General features: G+C 46.3%; 1 protein-coding gene across 1 annotated transcript in view; it reads left to right on the top strand.

Moving 5' to 3' along the window:
- Positions 1 to 7,449, top strand: part of BTBD11 (BTB (POZ) domain containing 11) — a 78,645-nt gene that overhangs the window by 7,462 nt on the left and 63,734 nt on the right. The window lies entirely within an intron of this gene.

Raw genomic sequence — 7,449 nt, 5'->3', positions numbered from 1 at the left:
AATACTGTTTTTCATTTCTCCTCACAGCTCCAGCTGAGGAGATGATGAAAGTCAGCATCCCTTCCCTTGCCTTTTCATCTAGTCTCAATCCTCTGCAACCAACAGGAAGGAGCAGTGCAAGAGCCGTGCAGATTGATTCATGTACTGTAAATAAGAGGTTAAACCTAGGCTTAAAAGCAAATGTCAGGGTAAGGGTGCTTGCTGGAAGGGTGGCATCTGAAGAAGAGTTGTTGTAAATGCTCTGCTTATTTACTGTTTGTCAGATATTTTTCTCAGGTTAAGGAGCACCGTAGAGAAAGGCCAAAGCTTTTTCTTTGTGAATGGTTTGGTTCATGGAGCACATTGCTGAGCTAAGTGGAGGTGCTAGCTGAAACCTGCAGTTCCAGGTGGAAGTGCTCCCTTCAGCCTAGGGTTTTGCCATAGACTGGCAGCCTGTGTGGGCACTCTCCAGATGTTGTGATACTTCTAGTTTTTGAGGGCCCTTTGCTGCATTATTGCAAATTATCTCTACACCCTTGTTTTCCCACTGCTTTTTGTGCCTCCTCTCTGTGATCCACATGTCATCTGTTCTGTGTGTCAAAGCTAAAAAGAGAAGTTGTTGAGGTGTCCCCCCTTGTACCCCAGCAGAGAACCCAAGGTAGATTAATGTGGTGCTTAAATGCTAGGTAGTTTTCTGTCTCCATTAAGTGCTAGCTGGTTGCCAGCTCCCATAACTGCTGTTCTGTTTCCCTTGCAGCCCCCTCTGAGGAATGGACCTGAACCTCCATTCACTCCCTGCATCTGTGCGCAACAGGGGTCATGAGTTACTTAATGCCCCCCTGTTGTTTTTTTCCATTCCACTGGACATACCCACTGTCATAAACCCCTCCTTCTGACCAGGGTGGTGGATTTGTCTTGGGTTACAGGGGATGAACAGAGTCAGGTGTCAGTTGTCTGGTCCGCATCTGCTGTCAGCCCTTTGAGGGCTCCTCAACTTTCCCCACAGGTGGGACTCAGGCCTCTTCACCTTTCTGGGGACCTAGTTGGGGTCTGTACCCATGCAAGGGGTTTGATTCCTCCAGGGTTTCTAACTTGTGCATTTAGACCCACTCAGGTTTCATGTTTAGAAGGAAAAGACATCAAATTGGTGGGTGTGGGATGCTGGAGCTCCAACCCTGCGCCATTCTTTCCTAATGTATGTGCTCAGAACTCCTGCACGTACATCACCCTTGGGGTGCAGGCTCCTATTTACCCTGAGCTCTTGTGCATCACAGCATGCTTGGGGTTAAAACAGCATTTTCCTTTCCTTAGGTTTGCAGTCAACCCTGTCCTGGCTGTGCAGACCACAGGCAATCAGTCAGGTTGGGGTGAGGACTCTTCAGCTGGCCTGCTGAGCCATGGGGGACTCTTAAATTCAGAGTTTGAGGACATGGGTCTATGTCAGACCAAAGAAAAACCAGGAATGGTGGTCCATAAGGCAGTGTTAGTTTGCTACCAGAGGGAAGGCTCTACATTAAGTTGGCAGATTAATAACTCATCTGAGTCAAAGCTTGTTTTGTTTGGAGTTGATGTGGTTTAAAGGGAATCAAACACAAACCTCATGCTTGCCAGTTTGGATTGGAGATTTTGAAGGTGATAATATTATTATAATAGGTATGTGAACATAAGAAGGTTTAATTATTATTGTGGCTTTTTATGGGATATATCCAATCCCTCATTTCTCAGTCTTCAAAGGCTTAGCAAACACTGAATCGTACACAAACACTTAAGTCTGTAATATAAATAGAACTTTCTTGTGATGGTGGAATAACTGAAGATAAAAGGTTAAGTAATCTGTGGGAGGCCACAGGGAAGCCACTGTCAGGAAAGGGGCTGCTTGTATCTTCATCATGTCTTTTGGTGCTGAATTCAGAGTTTGGGACCACAGCTCCTTTGGTCTTCTGGAATGGCAGTTAGGAGAAGAAAAGATTGTCTGGGGTAGCAAATTCATATAGGGGCAGGACATGGGCGAGCAGAGGTGGGAAGGTTTCTTCAAGGTGAGCTCTGTGGTGAATCTGTTGCACGTGGGCTGCTCCACAGGACTGTGTGTTGCAGCACTCCAGACACACCCACAGCCTGAGCCAGGTGGTTCTTGAGTCTAGAATATACTGTGTGCCCACAGTAGCATGGCTTTATGTTAGAAGATATTTTGTGCTAAGAGCATGTGACAGTGAAATACATACCGATACGCTTTCCAGTGTGCACCCACCCCAGTGCTCTGCACCCTCCTCTCCTGGTAGAGACGGGTCATCTTGAGGTACTGGTAGAAAGACTTCTAATAAATCATTTGAGGAAAGATTTTGCCAAGTGCTTGTTTCCTCAACTCTCTTTTGAAACATAGAGATTGTTTCTGCACTGGAGGCAGAGCAAACGTGGAGGAGCAGGGCAGCTGAAAGCAGGAGCGCGTGGCTGGCTGAGGCAATCTGCTGTGGCACAGGAGACACAGCTCAGTTGCTTGGATCCTCCTGCCTTCATGCACCTACAGGCATCTGCTGGGGCAAGCTGTAGCAGGGCATCACATCAGTGCAGAAACCAGAGGCAACGGGGAAGTAGGAAGGGAGAGAGACTTAGCTACAGTATGAGAAGGATGCGGGATGGCCATGGCCACCAGGTGGGCAGTTGGATTGAATAGACCATGATTTACTATCAGGGTTATAATTCATGTTTTCAATACAGTCTCCCCAGAGCTGGTCATGAGCAAAACCATACATCCAAGATTTCTATATTGAGGTGTGAAATGAATCCAGGTCAAGAAAGTGAGTTTTAGTCCTGGCTCGCATGCTTGAAGGGGCCAAACTTTTGAAACTCCTGGCTCTGATGTGAAGTTGGCATCTGGAGTGCAGCTCCCAGACTGATGCTACTCTTTTTCATGGTCTGGACAGCACACAGGAGAACATTAAAGGTTCTGAAGGAGAGACACAACTCCAGTCTATGGCTCTGGCCCTCGCTTTGCAAGAGAAAATATTCACCCAGCTAGGACAGCAAAGCAATAACAACATGATCCTTGAGAGCAGGCCACACATGTTGGAGTCATGGACAGCTGGAAGGGTGTCAGACCAGTGTTATTAAATGGATGGGTGCTGCCTGCAGGATGCTGTCATGCTAGAAACATGGCCTGCTGCTGCTTCACACAGTGCCCTAACGAGGCATCATGTGGGAAGAGGTCTATGGTGGAAACAGAGATCCTCCACTCTCCCCTGTGTAAGAATCAATCCAGCATCATTCACCTGTGGGTTGTGGTTGTGTGAACTCACACCTAGTCAAACGTTTTAGGTTGTGAAAGCTTATCCCTCTAAAAGTAGTGCTCGTAGGCAGGCATGTTTGCAAGATCAGGCCCGTCATGACAGACCATAAAATCCCCAGAAAGTTTCTCAGAAGTGGGCATTGGACATCTATAATTTCCTCTTTCTTCCTTCTCCACTCCCCTCCAGTGTTACAAAATTGGGAATTAATGTGTTATTTTTTAAACATTGGGCTCTAAAATAGTAAGAGCAGTGGCAATAGCTTTTACTGAAGCCAAATACAGTAAAAATTGCTTAGATGGTAATTGTGCAGAGGGCTCAAGCAGTCTAGTTGTGCACTGTATGTTGCTGAATATACCACCCCCTGTACAGACTGGAGCAGCTTAACTTACCCTGTCACATCACATCTTTGGCTCGAAGTCAGTGAAGCTGTTCCTTAAACACTCAGGATTGCCTTAAACCAGTCTTGCGTCACAATGTGAGCATTACATAACATTTTCAGTCTTTAAATCAAATGTACATGCACCTGGCATTCACAAACCCTGCTGAGCTGACAGCGGCAGTGGTGGGTGAGTCCCGCGTTAGCTGTGGGAAGGATGAACTTCTGGCAGTCACAGCAGCAGCTCTCCCCACACTGTGGTGGTGCTTTCACGGGTCCTTTGCTAGCCAGCCTGCGAGGCACGGCCTTTCTCCTCCGGGTTGACAAGCTCCAGCATGGAGCTGTGTTGCTGGAGCTCTTCCCCATCCTGACCCAGGCTGCAAGGCAAAGCCTGGGGTTTGCTTCTGCCTTTGCTGCCCTCTGAGAGCCTGCCCAGCAGTTCTGGCTTTCCAGTTTTGGCAACAAAAATACTCCAAAACATCCCCCTATCTTGCTGTTCTCTTTTGTGTGTGTGTGTGTGTGTCTCTACCCTGTGTGATATGATGTCTTCCTCTCCCTGGCTCTGCCAGCAGAGCAGTTTGTGCTTCAGCTCACTTGGCTTATTTTGCATAACTTGTGAAAGTGTTTATTTGCTTTAAATTAAAAACAAAATAAGACTGGCCAGGTCTTTTGTCAGGCAGATCGGCTGGCCAGTCTGTTCATCAGTTGGGCTGCAGGCAGCAGTACAGGGGCAAGAATGAGAGCAGGGGACGGCGAGGCAGGGATCCCTGCTGAGCCCCTGGTGTCATGATGCCACAGCCCTCAGGAGCCGCATCCCTGGAGCTACAAGATTGACTCAACTGCTGGGATTTCAGTTATTATGCACTCAGGAATTTATCAGCCTTCCAGATGCACTCAGTCGATATAGCTGAGGCATGTTCTTAGGTACAAAAAAAGAAGCAGAAGAGCCAGCAGTGGTATAAGCAGGTAACCTCCACTTGCAGAGCGTTGCTGTAGCTGAGCATGCCTCTGAAGAGAAGAGGCAGTTACCATGAAGTGATGAAGGGGGCTTCCATTGCTATACTTGGCCACAAATTCAAGATTGCCTCAGTTTTCGGATATACTGTCGCTTTTACAGCTGGCAAGGAAAGCAAAAACAGGTTTGGTTTCCCAGCTGAGACTTGAGTTGGAGACTAGACCAGTGAGTCCTATCATGGAGTTGGTTTCAAGTCCATGGCCTTTAGAGTACCCTGGCCAGGATCAAAAAGAAGTTCAATTCTTGGTGTATTCTTTGGAAGAAAATGGAGAAGTGAGAGCATTCTTCGCAAGGAAGATGAGAAGCAGCAAAACTTGGTAGGGATTAGAAACAACACACATGCATCTTGAACCAGATGTACTATGCTGTGTTCTACAGTGTGTGCATAAGTACTATTGCGCAGTATGTGCGTGTGCCTGTCAGCTTCCTTGTGTCTTCTTGGCACTGATCCAGGTGCACAGATATGGTAAAGCACAGTCTTGGCCCTAAAGAGTTTGCACTGTGAATGGATGCAGCTGGAGGAGGAAAAGGGCACCGGAGCATGCAGTGGCTTGCCTAAGGTGACGCTGGGGGATTAAAGAGAGAGCAGTGATTCCTGTCCTGCCCCCAGTGCTCTGCCTTTTGGGTACCAGGGTCACAGTGCAGCTTTGTATGCTTTCTTACTGTCCTCTGTGAAGCTTGATGCTTTATAGGTATTGATTACTTAAGCTTTGATTTGTCTTTGAGAGAGGAAAGTTGTAATAATTGTTAATATAGAAATTATTTGACATGTAACAGGAGATAATATAGCAAAGGCAAAAAGCAAGATCTAAGCAAGATTTAATTTTTAGTATGATGTAATTAAACACAAAAAGTATAAATTCAGCTTTAATAACATGAATCAGTTTGAGTTTCTTGAGAAGCAGCTGAGGAGATACAAAATAAAAGGCTGAACTCCCGATCATATTGAAAAGGATGGAGGCTTTGCCACATACTTCAGCAAGGCTCGAGTTCCTCCAGTCTTGCATCAGCAGCGATATTGAGCTGCCCTCCCTGCCTACGTCATTCTGGCTGCTGCTTTCCCTCCTTACTCACCATGCAGCTTCCTCTGGTGCTGGATGTGTCACTGAGGTTGCATCGCCCCAGCGCTCTGGGAGGAATAGAGATGGAGTGATACTGCTGCCTGAATTGCAGCCTGATTTTTACTCATCATTCTGTACAGAAGTCAGAGGTGTTCTCTGGTGCCTCATGTCTCAGTCCACTGAAATAAGACTAGTCACTTGCTTAACTTTAACCAGATGCTTTAATGCCACAGTGGCTTGGATCTGAAAAAGCTGAATTTGGTGCAGTTCCTTTTTCTCTGTTTTTGCTGTTGTCCTTAAAGCTGGATGTTGCAGCCAGCATTTCTACATACTTTATTTTGCCTTTCAGAGAAAAAGAGAGGAATTTACTTTTTCTGTCACTGAGGCTGCTAGCAGTTAAATTGGCCCATGCTTGGCTCAGCAGTGCAAGTCTGCTGTGGCAGAGTGGGCTGAGTGAAGGAGGTCCCAAACTTACCTGCTGCTTCTGACTACCTGCAGATAATTTTGCACAGGACTGGGTAGTCATCTCAGAGGCACATCTGTTTCCATGCACACAGCTTCTCTTGGCAGGGCTGCAAGATTGGTCCTATCATAACAATTTCCAAACTGCAGGAAAAGACATAAACTATTTTAAAATGAAGGCTTTGAATCAAGAGGAATATTGCAGAGTGCAGCAAAAAAATTGTGTGAAAACCCTGAAATCATGGGCTTGGCAGTTTTCTCATGCCAGCGGTTTTCTTCTCTTTGTGGTTTTAAGGCTGTGTTTTTGGAGGACTGGGCTTAGCATTTTTCAGCAAGATGTTGCTGTTCTCCCTGGTGCATGTTATCACAGCAGCAGAAGCATTTTCTGTGCAAGTCAGGCTGGAGAGAGGTCATATGCTTACAGGGATAGGACTTTGCAGAAAAAAGCCCCTCTGTACCCTGTCCTGCGTGCAGTCAAAGCGGTTCTCCTTTAAGTTTGCCTGGGAGTTCATTATTCAGCACACCCCACCTCCACCCCCATTTGATTTTTATGTTCCTACCTTTGTGTACGTTTCCAGCTTTTCCTTCCAAGTTTCAGTGCTCAGTGGTCACTTGGGTAAAGCAAATACGAGAAAGCATGCAACAGCTTCTTAACACTGGAAAATTATGTCCTCTTTTTCCCATCACTCACTTTTGTATAGCTTAAGAATGACCCAAAGGGCTTTTGCTCAGATTTTCATTTAAAGCAAACCATCTGATTTGGTCTGAGATCATTATTTCCCCCCAAAGCATGCTCAGAGTGATTTGAACATGTGAAAACAGGCAGTTTATAACCACAATTGTTTCCCTGCCTTTAATAGAGTAGTCACTGGTCAACAATTGTAGAATTCACTGCCTTGGCGGGAGATGCTTTGGTTAATTAGTTACAATCAGTACTGTGCTAAGAGACTCACTGCTGCTTGCCTGTATATTTGCCTGCTAATCTCACTTTCTGGCTTTGATGATCCTGGTCTGCATATTGCAGCTGGTCTATGTGAGGAGGAGCCCAGAACCACATTGTGCAGGGGGCATGACAAGTATCTTTCTCTTGGGCTGTTTTCTGGTCTCTGGAAACCTGAAGGGCTTGTTGAGCCTCCTTCATGGGGTTTGCTCTTCTGCTAACACAAAGTTTGCTTAGCCCCATCTTGGGCCTACAAAATGTAGTTTCAGTTGCACATTTCTGCTACTGTCTTTTATGTCTTTTAGCCATTCCCTTCCCCCCCCGCCCCCCCC

Source organism: Chaetura pelagica, unplaced genomic scaffold, assembly GCF_000747805.2.
Source record: "Chaetura pelagica isolate M959 unplaced genomic scaffold, ChaPel_1.0 scaffold79, whole genome shotgun sequence".
Taxonomy (NCBI): Eukaryota; Metazoa; Chordata; class Aves; order Apodiformes; family Apodidae; genus Chaetura; species Chaetura pelagica.
The sequence above is the reverse complement of the archived record's forward strand: the minus strand, read 5'-3'. Positions and strand labels throughout refer to the sequence as shown.